The following is a 15,950-nucleotide window of genomic DNA, read 5'->3' as shown; positions in this document are numbered from 1 at the left end:
TAAGCAACTTAGCAAGATTCTGTCTCGAAATTTTAAAAAATAATACAGATGACTGGGGATTCAGCTCAGTGGTTAAGTGCCCGTTGGTTCAATCCCCGGTTTCAAAATAAATAAATAAATAAAATTTAAAGGGCCAACATGAAAATGTTCAACTTTACAATCAGGAGAACTCAAATCAAAACTACACTGAGGGCTGGGGAGATAGCTCAGCTGGTAGAATGCTTGCCTTGCAAGCACAGGCCCCGAGTTTGATCCCCAGTACCAAAAAACAAACAAACAAACAAAAAAACTACACCGAGATTTCATCTCACCCCAGTTAGAGTGGCAGCCATCCAGCATAAATAATAATAAATTCTGTTGAGATGTGGGGATTAAGAAACATTTATACATTGTTGGTGGTACTGCTAATTAGTATAATCACTTTGGAAAGCAGTGTGGAGATTCTTCAGAAGACTAAGAATGGAAACACCATGTGACCCAGTTATTCCACTTCTTGGTATTTATCCAAAGGAGCCAAAATCAGCATACTGCAATTATACCTGCATTCCAGTATTTATAGCAGTGGAGTTTATAGTCTCCAAGTTATAGAACAAGCCTAGGTGCCTGTCTAAAGAGGACTGTATAAATAAAATGTGGTAGGTACACACATATATACACAATAGTTTCATTAATCCACAAAGAAGAATGAAATTATGTAATTTGCTGGTACATGGGTAGAATTGGAGAACATCATATTGTATGAAATAGGACAGACTTGAAAGTTAAAGGTCAAATGTTTTCTCTCATGCGTGAAAGAGAGAAATATAAATTTTGAAAAGCGGATCTCATGGGAACAGAAAGGAAAACATTAAAGAAGAGGAAGGGAATTGAGAAGGAGGGAGAAAGGGCGAGAACTGGGAGGAACTGCAGAATAAAATTATATTATGTGCATGTATGAAAAGATCATAATGAGTTCCACTTTTATGTATAATTATAATGCACCAATAAAAATAATAAATAAATAAATAAATAAATAAAGAGAAGAATAGAAGAAGAAGGGGTCATCATGAAGAAGGTGGTGAGGGAAAGGAGAAGAACTAGGGATTGAAATGGAGTAAATTATACTCATTTTTGAATATTCCAAAATGAACCCTACTATCATATATAACTACAACATATTACTAAAAACAAAAAATCCATTGTGTATATGTAGCACGTTTTCTTTGCTAATTCATCTGTTGATAGATACCTATGTTGGTTCTATAATTTGGCTATTGTGAATTGAATAATATAGTTTTTAATATTTTCAGCTTGAAGCCTTTCAAAATTCATAAATGAGGCATTGAAACATGAAAAGTTGAACTAGCTATTTCGATAGACCTTTCTCCTACTATAATTTCCTGGAAATTATTAAATTAGAAAAAAAATTTTTAGGCAAAATCCAACTTAGGATAACAAAATCCGCAGGTGATACAAGTGGAAAAGATAATCAAATCAGATGGGGTAAAGCAAGGAAAAGTTTGTGCTTGAATGAATGGCCAATTGGTACCCAGTATACATGAAAAACTAGTAAGAGGTGCTTTGTGGACCTCACAAAAGAAGGTCATTAGAATTTGGCTTAGGATTGCTGAAAATTGATCCTTCAGTTGAAATGAAAAAGAGAAGTGGAAATCGAACAAATTAGGAAAATTTGTCATCTACTACATAAATTTTTGAGTGAAGGATCAGAAAAGCACTGACCTGTGGTATGTACAGAATCAGAGTAGTTACAGGAGTCCCTAATTGAGAGTATAAAATAGCAATTGGACAAGAACAACTGAATTCCCTTGGCACTGATGGAACAAAATAAAAACCACTCTGTTGGAACATTTTTATAATGTAGTCACTAATCTACGACAGGGGGAAAATGTCCCTTGAAGAAAAACAATCTCTCAATTAAAACTCATATAAGAGGGGAGGAAAAATGGGATTAGAGAAAGAGACAGAGAGAGAATCAATGAATCAATGAGCTAAAACTGCAGTAAAAATAACTGGAAATAACAAAATAATCTGAAAGAGATAATGAAAGAAATGGGTTAGAATAAAGAAGTAAAATTAGGCATTCTGAAGAAAAAAAAAATTAACTGGAAGAAAGAAATGAAGAATTAGTCCAGAATCCAAAGTAAATAAAATATGGATAATATGAAAAAGAGGCACAATAAAGAAAGGTAAAATTAGAATATCTAAATTATGCTTAATAAAAAGTCCACAAGTAGAAAACAAAATGAGAAGAGAAATACTTGAAAGTATGTTATCTGAAAGCTGCATATGTAAATACATGAGTTTCCAGAATGAAGACAGTGAATAATGGTCAAGAGAAATAAAAGCTGACTTATAACTAGGAATATTTTGATATTACTATAGAACAAGAAAACTCAAAGACCCATGTTTTTCACAAGCTGTAGGTATAAGAGGAGAAAACAAATTTCCATGGAAAATGACAAGCATATATTGACCATTACACAGCTGGTTTCTCATTTTTGACATATTTCAAAAAAATTTAAGAAGACAATGTAATTTATAAGAGTTAGAAGTCATTATATCCACATGCACCTTGTGAAAAGAATCAGAATTCTTTTCGAATTGTGCCCTGAAGTTTTCTGAATTGCGCCTGTATCAATACTGCTATCACAGAATTCCCATAAGTACTCTTATAAGAAGAATGAGCAACTTAGGGTAAATAGTTTCAAGAGACACAGAATGAAAGATACTATGAATGAGCCCCAGAAGAAACAATCACATAGATCTAGTTTTAGGTTTTTAAGGAACTTGCATACTATTTTCTATAACAGCTACATTAATTCACATTCCCACCAGCAGTGTATGAGTTCCCCTTGCTCTACATCCTTATAAATGCATTTTCTTTCTTTATTTACTTAATAATAGTCACTATGTGTTGAGATATGTCAACATTTGGTTTTTCATTTCCTTGATGATTACTGATATTAATCATTTGTTCATACACTTTTTGGCATCTTTATGTGTCTTCTCCAGATATATGTATATTCAGATCACTTGCTATTTTTAATTAGATTAATATGTTTTGCTGTAGTGTTGTTTGGGTTCCTTATATCCTGGATATTAATCTTTCGTTGGATAAGTAGTGTAAGATATTTTCTCCATTCTGCAGGTGAATTCTTCACTCTGTTGATAATTTGATAGTTTTCTTTTTTGTGCACAAGCTTTTCACCAGTTTTTCTCATGAATACAGATGAAAATTTATAAATGAAATGAATTAAAACAGCTCCACTGAAATAGGTGTATGTGCACAATATTTCTCAACCAGATGAATCTGTTCAGAAACATAAGCTTCATTTAATACTTGAAAATAAATTGATGTTTTTACTATACTGAAATAATTCAAAATATAATCAGAATCACATTTTTCAAAAAATATTAATACAATTCAATATTTTCAGTGTAATTTTTTTAAAAATTCTCAAACAATGTAGAAGGAAATATTTTAATTTTACAGAGGTATTTGCAAAATTACCAACAATAAGCATTGTGTATCATGAGAGCATATTAAATATTTTCCCTTTGGCTTTGGGGAAAAGAAAAAATTCCTGCTATCATTGCTTTAATTCAATATTTATTGGGAATTCTACTTATAGATGAAGAAAAGAAAATAGTTTTAAAGTGGATCTGGAGGTATTGTTCTGTGGTAGAGTGCTAGCCTAACACAAATAAGCCTTGGTTTTGAGCCCCAGCACCACAAAACAAAGCAAAATAAAAATGTTAAGATTCGATTTGAAAAATTATCAGTTATATATGGTCTACTGGAACATATAGAAAATCTAATATAATATTCTTAAAAGTAAGCAAGTTTATCGAGTTTGATAAATTGATACGTAAAAGTAAATGCAGTTTTTCATACCAGTTACAGTAGTTAGAAAAAAACAAAAATGAAAAAGATTGTGTTTATTATAGATTAAAAATAGTGAATAAGTATGAACATTTCTAATAAAAATATCAATATTTCTATTTAAACAGTTCTGAATCAATTTTGAAAAGAAATTTTAAAATATCTTAATAAATTTAAAGATCTCTTATGTTCATGGATTTGGGAGCAAGAAGTATTATAATGAAGTCATAAATAAAAAATATAAGTATGTGCAACAAATTCCCAAGCAAATTCTTAACACAATTATTTGTAGAAATAAACAAAACTGATAATAAAATCTATATGAAATTCAATGGTGTGAGAAGTTAAGACTCTTAAAGTTATATGAATAGTATAAGTAAGCATTTAAAAATTAAATGTTTATGTTATATAAATATTTACATGCATATCAAATTTCTAGAAATATCATGTTGTAGAAGATTGAAATAAAAAGAACTATCATAATCATTCCCACTCACAAATGGTCATTTGAATTAGGGCAAGATTTGTCCTACAACTGAAGAAATTAAACTTTTTGAAAATTTATCAATATCAATTAGATACTGAAACAATCCCTATCTAAAAACCATGAACATACATCAACTTCAAATGGATTGTACAATTAATTGTGAAATGCAAAGTAACAAGTTTTGGAAGTTATATTATGATAATATATTCTAACCTTAGGGCAGGAAAATAGTTCTAGTTTGAGAGAAAATACCTTCTGAAATCTTATTCTTCTTAAGGCACAATTAAGAGGATTAAAAGAAACCAGAAATTTCAAATTGAAGATCTGTAATATACATTAACAGGAAAATATCTTGTTTTAAAAATATTTTTTAAAATCTTCAAATAAATAGTATTAAGACAGCTTGTGGAAAATGTTCAAGTTAATTAAAATAGCAATTCACAGATAGTGAATGTTCAATAAATACATTAAAAGTGTTTTAACTCATTAATGACCAATGAAATAACACTGAAACCACAATTAATCATCACTATGCAGACATACGAAAAAAAACAAAATTGGTTCGTCATTATTAAGTGTGACAATGATATAGTAGCATGAAAGTCTCATGTGCTCCTTGGAGATGTTTTACATTATTACAACAACTTTAGAAACACTAAATCATTTTCCAGAAAAGTTGGACATATGCAAAGTACATGCCCTAGAAATTCTAAGTATATACCCAATGGAGATGGGTGCTGATTCAAACCAAACCATATGTACAATTCATAACTCCAACCTGAAATAACCCAAGTGCTATAGAGAATAGAATGGATAAACTAATTGTGGTACAATCATAAAATTGAAAAATATATAGCAATACAAATTTTTAGAAAAGTAGAACTATTTACTTATATATACAAGAATAAATATCAAAAATATATGACCATAATAGAGTAAGCTATACATAAAACAATACATTATATATACTTATAATTATGGAAAGTGAAAAAACAGGCAAAACTAAGCCATATAAGAATGCATGTTTAGTTTTTAAATATAAAAATTTAAACAAAATCTGATTTTTATAGAAGTTAGTAGACTTTTCATGTGTGGGGAAGGAATCATGAACTAAGAAACAGGCATTTGGGATAGTCCTAGTATGCAGGCTATTGTGTTGCTACAAGGGTGCAACAAGCAATATATATTAAATATATTGCTTTTTACGGTGTTTTAGTATTCACAAAATTCAGTATTATCTCTAAAGTGATAATACTGATATTGGGTACTTTTTATACATATACTATCTATTAAAATGAGAAAAAGGATAAAAATTAAAATGTATTATTATTTTACTACTAGTAAATTATAAAATTATAATTTATTTTATAATTTATAATATTACAATTATTATAATTATTAGTAAATTATTAGCAATATTTTCATCCTTTAAGTTAAATTTAACTATTTTTCACACTTCAAGAGGTTTACTCTATAATAATTTTAGGGATTGCTAAAAAACTAACCTAAATCAGATGCAATTATAGCTTTATTTGATATTAGGTTTCAAAATTGAAATAAAATAGTCATTGGTAAATATTTCCTATGAGAAACCTTCACTATGTCATTAAATTTCTGTCAAACTTTGTGATCAGAGATCACAGTGATACAGGATTGCATTATGTATTTCTAAATCTCAGACAACTCATTTTTCTTTGGTTCTTTGAGATTTCACAGAATGTTCATCATCATAGACTATATTTTTAAAAATCACAGCTGGAGAGGTAAGAAATGGACAATAAATGCACATTTTAAAATAGAGGAAGAGACAGAGTTCATGCAGGAGCCTTGCCTTCCTTCACAGTCTTGGTAAAAAGCTAGCTTAAGAAAGCAGCAAGATAGGGGTTGGGAATATGGCTCAATGGTCAAGCCTGACATATGCAAGACCCAGGGTTCAATTCTCAGCATCGAAAAAAGAAGAAAGCTGAGAAATAAGTTGGTAGAAGCAGGTGTTTAAGAACAAAAAGTCAAAGGTACACTAAAAAGCCTATTCCCCAAACTTTGCAGGAAAAAAAAAAAACAACACTGTTATTCCCAAAGAAGTTCTGCATGTTGAACCAATGGTTTCTCAGGAGTCTTCATAACCCCTACACTTAGGCACAACCATAATCTATGTGGGCCTGTGGCTCCCAGAGAGTGGTGGGTAAGTAATAAACATTGAGATTAAATTTCACAAGAAATTAATTTCAAGAAAGTTGAAAATGACAGAATTAAATATATTGCTTTTTACAGTGTTTTAGTATTCACAAATTCAAACTTAGTACTCACAAAAATGCCCATAAACATAGGATAGAAACAAAAGAGATCAACTAAAGATAGATATTATTTCCATTTTAAGTAGTGTTCTAGTTCCATTTTAATTACTCTCCAAACATAAATGTTTATATGACAATATAGACAATGATTCATTTCAAATTATTTCTTTGGAAGCAAACTATATTCAATTCCAGAATCATTGATTATATTTGACATAAAATTTGATTAGTCAAGAGTCACTATAAACAAATGGTAAAAAACTCAGTGTACAATGAGACACTCTTATGCACTTATTTTCATTTAATATGTAATTGACCATAGATTTGTTTTCAAATCTCAATGCATGAAAGTGTTGAATTTGACAAATATATGCTAATAGATGACAACTAGATTTGCACAGAAGCAAAAGCCATACAGTGAGTACTGCACTCTGTCCTTCAGTCCCCTCCCTTCTCCCCTTCATAAACAGCAAGGTGCTAAGTCATTGAAAGACCTTGTACATACTCACTAACTCTTGGTCATTTAGTCAGGATGCAAAACCCACTGTTACTTCCTTTATTTTTATTTTATTTTATTTTTTTGCTATGCAGTTAGGTTTAGTATGGTAACATAAACTACATTTTCTATGAACTACATTGCTCAGAGAAAGGGTCACTGAAAAAACTAATTTTTTGAAAGTTATAATTTAAACAGATGCATCTATCTTTGGCTTATTTGCTATAAATATTTGTTTTCCGGTAGCTATACCTATTGTTAGGAAATAATTACTCTAATGACTAGAATATGTATTTACATATTCATACATTTCAATTTCAGTTTCAATTCTCAGTTTCAATTTCCAGTAGAATAATATCAATAGATATAACTCATATAATAAATGGTTCTTGGACTTCTCAGTAGTTTTAGGAGTATCAATTGGTCTTAAAACCATACCAGTAAGGGAAAACTTTTTCATACTAACATTAGTTTTACTAAAAAATGTTAAAGGTGTTCAGGGAAATAAGGAACCAATTCAGTGAAAAAAATGCCAGGTTGCTAAAAGAACTAATTGGGGGTCTCCTAAATAAGAAATCTACTCCTTTATTCAACCTTATCCACAATGACAGAAAGATTGTTTTTCTGGGTTTTTGTTTGTTTTGTTTTTATTTTGTTTTGTTTTGTTTTGTTTTGGACCAGGGATTGAAATCAGGGGTGCTTAACCACTGAGTCTCATCCCCACCCCCTTTTTTTTTTTTAATTTTATAAATTTTGAGACAGGGTCTTGCTAAGTTGCTGAGTCTGGCTTTGAACTTGCAATCCTCCTGCCTCAGTCTCCAAGTTGCTAGGATTACAGGAGTGCACCACCATGCCTACCTACACAATGACCTGTAAATCTATAGAGAAATTGAAGTGCTCAAAAGAAGGGAAGAATCTATACATAATTATAGGAATATCATTTATTAATATAATTTCTAAGCTTGCAGAATTAAATAGAAAATGTGTATAAGTCATAGAAAATTTTAGCTGCAATGAGTCTACTCTGTCTCTATCTACACAAAGTCAGATAAGCGTCATGGGTTCCTCATTGATACCTTTCTAAGACTGCTTATTTTGGCAAGTATCTAACAGTTCTAATATGGCAACAGGAACTCTAATGTGGGAACTCCATGGTGCAGTTGATAAATTATAAATCACTGTTTTGTTGGGTAACATTGCTTTTATTCACTGTAAATGAGATATCTCAAATAGCCTAAACAAGAATCCAATACTCTTCATAAACAATATCCAATTTACTTACAAATTCATATATAAATTTTACTAAACTTCTTTGAATAGTTAAATTCAAAATAGTGAAATTCTATACTTATTTGAGGACTCCAGAAGGTTAAAAAACAAGTTTTTATTTGTCTAAGAAACAACAGATGTTGACCCTACATTTGACATATTATAAAAGGAAGCATAAAAAACACGTTAACAAATGGGAAAAAAATTCTAATAAACTACCAACATGAGAGCTTATACTTTATTAGGTACATTAGATTTAGTGGCAGTAGTGATTGATTTTTTTTCTTTTTCTAAATAATAAAATGATCTTCTTAATTGCCTTTTATAGTTTTTACATGCATTCTCACTAAAGAATTAGTATTCAAGGTTGTCAAGTCCTAATACATTATTGAGAAATTATAGCTGTTACATTAAACACAAGTTAAGCAAGTCCATGTATTTTTGCATGACAGGTTTACAACTGTTCACTGAGAATAATCACATAGGCACTTTATGGAAACCATCCATATGTATCTTATCAACTTATTATTACACTGTTGATGTCAAAAGAATACCACAAAATCTTAGCTTTTTTATCTAATGCCTAAGGATTTTGTATTATGAATTAAGATGAGTGAAGCTAGTTGATTATTCTATGAATATAATCTGAATGGATAATCTGAGCTTAATTTTGAGCTGTTGAAAGTGCTACACAGATATAGGAAATTTTAAAAATGAAACACCTCTACTGTCCTATTTAATGTTATTTAGTGTTAATTATGCCTGACATTTTATCCATCATATTTAGCATAGTTGGGATTGTTTTAAAAATCCTCCTCTCAAAAGGAAATGGTGCTAACAACAATGACAAGTTTTTGTCCTTCATCTCTTAATTTTCTCCATAGATATTTTTAAAATGATTTTTCACAGAAACAATTCCTAATTGTTGTTACCATCTGGCAGTATTCTGCCAAAATGTAGGTTACACAGTTCCAATTCCTATTTTCCTATTGATATTTTTAAGAAGCAATTTGCTGTGGTTTGGCTCTTAAATGTCCCCTAAAAGTCCTTGTGTTGAGGGCTTGATTCCCAAAAGAGATTTGGTCCTCTGAACAGCAATGGTCAGAGATAGGGACTTAGGGAGGTGATTAGATCATGAGGGGTCTGACCTCAGGAATGGATTGATCCATTTATAGGTTTAGAGTTTAATGAGCTATTGTGAGATGGCAGAAATTTTAGGAGGGGGGCCTAGTTGGAGGAAGTAGTTTATTGAAGGCATGTCTTTGAAGAATGTATATTGTCCCCGACCCTCTCCGTCCATCCCCACTTCTGACTGCCCTAAGGGGAGCAGCTTTCCTCTGCTTTGCCCTTATCCCATGATATACTGCCTTGTCACAGGCTGAATAGCAACCAGGCCAAGCAATCCAGGGCAGAAACCTTTGTGACCAATATAAATCTTTCTTCCTTTTAAGTTGCTATTCTCAGGTATTTTATCATAGTGACAGAAAGCTAGCACAGAATTATAGTATTATAGATGACATTAACCACATATGAGACTATTTTCTCAACCATAACTTGTATATATACCTGTGATAAACTCTTATACCATCAGAATCACCATTAACATACCTGATGTTTCAGAAACCACTGTATTATTTAGTTTGGGAGCAATAGATAATACGTTATAATGTAGGGAAAGTAATGTGTTTTTATTCAAGAACATTTATACCTTCCATTAAGAGCCTCTTGAAATCTTAAAGAATGTAGCTTTGAAAATCTGAGAGTTTACAGGAAGTGGTTGAAGACGAAAATCTATAAATGTGTAGCGGCTGTGACAAGATAAGGCAGTCATGCAATCCTCCTTTAAAAATAAACAAAGTAGGTCTCTTGAGAAATTGGACTTTTAATTTTCTATTCACAGTTATTCATATACAGTTTGAAGGAATGATCTCTGTCAAGAGCAAGGTAACCTCTTAATAAACATCTTGAAACTCTTGAATTAAAAATTTGAAGAGCAAATGCTAACAAGTGGTGGGATTAAAGAGACGGTAAAAGACACCATCAATACAATCAGCAGGTATTAGCATTGGGTAATTTGCACTGAATATCACATCATTACATAATATTGAAAGGAAAGCACAAAAAGAAAGCAATGATAAAATGCAAAATAAACCATTATGAGCCTTCAAGACACAGGAGGCTTACATCATATTTTGTGGTCATTTATAGTCACTACAAGGAACATAACTTTTTAAAAGTTTGACATATAAGAGCAAAGAGAATCAAGGACAGGATATGTCTTTCTCCAGATGATTGCCAATAACTTCTGAAGAACAATATAGTTATAGATTGTTTAGGAGACTTAATTCTTTTATTCTCTGGTCACCCAATTTAACATTGAAATTTTGATAATGAGTGTAGCAAAAAGTGACAGATGTATTTGACTTTTGTGTAAAAAAATAAATATGTTAACTTTGCTACTTCTTAAGGAATGTTTTTTTCAGCTTCACATATTATTGCAAAAAATAGAGAGCTGATATTATTTAAGAATCCAACCAAAACACAGAGATCAAAGAAACTACTTGTTTCAAGAGTGAACTGGAAGAGGCTCCTATTGGTCAAAGACAAAGCAGTTTGTGTGTTAATAACTGTAACAGCTGTGATGAATTAAAGCTGTTCAAGTCTACAATTTCAAACTGACACCAACAGCACATCTTAGTGACCACATTTGGAGGAAAATAGAAAACCAACTTAAGAGGGAAAATAATTTACTGAGACGTTATACTCTCAGCTTATAAAACAGAACATGACAATTAATATATCACCAATTTTAACCTATCATGAAATGAGAAAGCTAAAGTATGTAATGAAATAATGTGAAAATCTAGAATGCTGACATCTGGCTGACAGTATCTAAGTCCATTTATAATTTTAACATCACAAAAAAGAGACTCCCAATGCAATGCCAGCACCACAGAAGAAAGATTCCTGAACACAAACACAAGAACTGAATCAGACAGATATTTTACTAATTTTGAGGAAATGTAAGGAAGATAAGATGTAATCAGGCAAATTCAGAATGAAGAAAACTGCACAGTATAAATCATCTAGTTTTTGTTGAAATGTATAAATTTCAAGAGACAAGGGACATACATATAACATGGCAAAACAAACAAACTAATGGAAATCAGGAGAAAACTAGGAACTAGGTACTGTGTAGTTTATTTGACACTATTAAGAATTGTTAATTTTTTTGCTGTGATAATATTTTTAAAGAGTTATCCTTAAGATTTTTACAGAAGATACTTCACAATATTTTGAATGTCCTTGAAAATAATGTATCTATCTATAATATAGGAAGATAAAATAAAACAAGGAGCTGCCATGAGCAAATCATGAAATGTTGAGGTTGGAAACACAGGTACATTGGGGTTCCTTAAACTCCAATTTTTACATTACATAACTTTCATAATAAAAAAATTAAAGAAACAAAATTTTAAAAATCTAGAAAGAAATTTGATGACAGTGCTTTTTCCTAGCCTTTTTACCAAGACTTTCTTAATTTAAAAAAAATGTAAATCTTGAGAATCCCGGGGAGGATTATAATGCAGTCTTTACAAATGGGAAAATTTACCATCTATTTTTCCTGAAATAAATCAGGAAAATGTTCATTTAATTTTTCATTCTTTAAAAATATTAAAGTAATGATTTCATTTTCCAAAATTAGCATGTGTACTTTTGATTTATCATCCTTGTAACATGCTACCTCAAGCTCCTGGGTGGATCTATATTCAGAATGCACATATGTAACAGTCAAATTTCTAGGTATGTAACATTTTGAAATGCATTTACTTTACCATTCACTGATGTGTATCATTAGAGTTCTCCAAGTTTATGATTAATCAATCTCTTTTATATTTCATTCTTCCCATTTTTGTAAGGGGTACTGATTCTCAGTCTAGGATTCTGAATGACTGTATTTCTCAAGATGTTTGAAAACCTAACACTCTCATATCAGAAATAATCTAAATTATTTTTATTTAGTAACAAACTTGTTATTAAGATATTTTTAAACATTTCCACATAATGGTGCTAAAAATATAGAGGATACATTATGTATATGTCAAATACTTCGAAATATAAATATTATTACTTTATGCATCATCATATATAGTCACTGTATTATGATTTTATCAACATTTGTCTCTAGGAGTTTCATTAATAAAATCTGAAATATGTGACTAGAATAAAGCTAATTCCTATTTAGATCACCTTAACCTCAGGCAGAGAACTGTAGTCTTTTCTATCTCACTTAGTTTTTGTTACAGTTATTGATAGCCCCTTTTTACAGTTTGTTCTAATTTCCAAGAAGAAAGACAAAACCCTGAAGTATTACTCTTTCACTTTTATCCTCCTTTCAACTTCCTCACATTACAGTCAGTGACCTCTCATTGAATAGTCCCCTGGAGGTTGTGAGGTCATCTACCATTTTCTCACTAAAAATTGGAGAGAGAGAGAGAGAAGGATTGGGGAAGAAGGAGTCAGAGAGGAAGGGAATGAGAGGAAAATGGTGTAAGATATATATGTGAGAGAGTCCCAAAATGACGAAATATAAAAAAAATTAAAAAGGAAAAATAAAAAGAAAATTGTTCTTGGTTTAATGTTTACTGATTAGGAGATTAAGCGGGAAGTGAAAAAAAATTAAAAATCAAAAAACATCATGACATCATGGTTTATCTTCTCTTGGTGATTCACACACTGATGGCTATTAGAGGTTGACACTACAGAGTGATAATTGGTAGCAATTTGCTTGTGGTAATCCAGTAATTTCAAAGTGATATTTTTAGAAAAATCAAGGACAAAAAAATTACTAAGTGGGTAGATACACTGGCGATATCAGAGACAAACAGAAAACACATAGTTTATTTTAGTTGTCTAGGCCAATTACCAAAGAAAATTATGAAGTATGCACATTTTGGTCCTCAAATTTAAAAATAAACTTTAGAATATGGGTCATACTATAGATGCAGTCTTTCTTCATATCTGTAAAAGGGGCTAGTTTGTAGTATGTCACAATAATTATAGTTTTAGAATGTCAGTATGATGAGGAATTATTTGATAGGTCTATTTACAAAGCAGATCTTTAGGCTTCCTACCTATAACAATTTTATGATTCAATCTGAATGGAGTGAGGCCCATTTTTATTGATCTATATTCTATGTTTAGAAATATTTTTGTATTCTCTAGAAGAGGGTTTATCAGTCTTAGCACTCCTGAAATTTAGACCCAGATAATTCCTTCTTAGGGAGAATTGGCCTCGAGCATTTTGAATGTGATGGGTGGGGTTCAGCACACATTATTTTAAAACATGGGACCTTGGATTTGAGAAAACACAGAAACAGGACGGTCTCCCTGACCTTTCCTACTCTTTTCCCCAAAAGCAGGTCATAAAAGAATTCTCCAACTTTCTTTTAAAGCAATTCATAAACCTTCATTCCAGAGGGATCTTCCCTATACTCAGAGGAAAGGAACATCCTCGTCCCTGAAAACAGAAACACAAAGAGTCCAAACAACAGACCTCCCTAAATGTCTCTGTTTATACCAACAGATCATAGTTGTTTGTACTCCAATTATATTTCTGCATGACAGTTCATAAAAAATGTAGTTTTCCCTGTGTCTTTGGGTCTTCATCTCCAAATCTGTCATGTTACATAAAACTTTTACTAAATAAATGAGTATGGTTTTGTTTTGTTAATCTCTTTTGTTATAGGGGTCTCAGCCATGAACCCAGTGATGGGTGGGAAAAGAAATTCTTTTTCTCCTTACAGATATTTTACGGCATCATTGGCATCAAGTCTCTATATGCTAGTAACAAACCCCTCCACCACAATTCCACCAGTTGGGACAGCTACACATCTGGCCACCCAATACCAAATATCCCCGTAACATAATTGCTTTCAGTTGAAAACTCTCAAAAAAAAAAATCAGGAGTTTTAAGACAAACTATGTTATCATAGAAAATCAAAATAAGAAATACAGACTCTCAAAGATGAAAAATAAAACTCAAAAGATAAAATGAAAAATAAAATAGCCAAAAGAATGAGGTATTGAAAGAAAATATGGTTCTATTGGAATCAGAGTGTAAGTGTGAATCTTTTCACACAGAAAACTATTTAGACACATAAAGAGTTGTCTATAATCCTACAGAACAGCAGTAGACTGAGAGGAATAAAACTCAGGGTCAAGAATACAAAGCTGTGCTGCTTACCTCAAGCTTTATCAGTATTGCTGCTGTGTTCTTCCTCATCCCTGCTCACAAACCCAGTGAGTTGATTAAATGGGTTAATCACCTTCCCATGCCAAACCAATCAAACCTTTATATTTACCTTTCTTCTTTCCTTCCTGTTTTCCTTCCTTCCTTCCTTCCTTTCTTTTTTTCCTCTCCTTGCCCCTCTTCCTTCCTTTTTCCATAGAAGAAAATGAAACATGGAAAGCCCTTCTGCTACTATCAAGATTGTAGGATATAAAATTAACAAGTTGGAATGATGGGCAATCAAATATCTCAGCATGAGAAGAGCCATTCTCAAATGAAAGTGAAGCCTACAAGAATATAAAAGAAATCTACTGGTATTTAAAGTGGTACGAATCTGTGTATAATTAAAATCTTGGTACAAATTGACTCTGAGGCCAAGCCACATGCTTACCAGGCTTGAGGTTTTAATTTTTAATTCAACCTCATGATTTATAATTCAAATCATTTCATTTTCCCCATTCTTATTCAAGATAAATGACAGCAACAAAGAAAAGGTGAATCATACAATTTTTTTTTCTTTTTTAAATTTGTTCTAATTAATTATACATGACAGCAGAATGCATTTCCACTCATTGTACACCATGGTTGTACACCATGTAGAGCATTCATGCAATCATACATGTACATAGGATAATGATATCCAACTCATTCCATCAACTTTCCCACCACCATGCCCCCTTCCCTCCCCTCACTCCCCATCTGCCCAATCTAAAGGTTCTCCATTCTTCCCTGGCCCCCTTCCCCAATTATGAATCAGCATCACATATCAGAGAAAATATTTGGCCTTTGGTTTTTTGGGACTGGCTTATTTCACTTAGCACAATATTCTCTAACTCCATCCATTTACCTGCAAATGTCATAATTTCATTCTTCAAGGCTGAGTAGTATTCCATTGTGTATATATAATCACAGAACTTTTAAAGACAAATAAGTATCATGCAAGGTTCATGTTTTAAGAGCAGATTCTATAACTAATTAAAAAAGAAAATAATAGAATCCCCATAAAATAGAATCTGATACTTAGCAATATGGAGTGATTTTTATATTTAATGACTCCTCATTTAGATATATGAAGGCATTTGTGTTGAAATAATAGCATACTGAGCACAGAACTAAAAACCACTGGTGTATGTAAGCTCATTCATTTTTTCCTCCAATTTATGTGGGAAAGGATGATGTTTGAAGTGTCAGATATTAATTATAGTAAAATAATAGAATGATCCTTGGCA

The sequence above is a fragment of the Sciurus vulgaris genome, assembly GCF_902686455.1.
Source record: "Sciurus vulgaris genome assembly, chromosome: 4".
Classification (NCBI taxonomy): domain Eukaryota; kingdom Metazoa; phylum Chordata; class Mammalia; order Rodentia; family Sciuridae; genus Sciurus; species Sciurus vulgaris.
The sequence above is the reverse complement of the archived record's forward strand: the minus strand, read 5'-3'. Positions refer to the sequence as shown.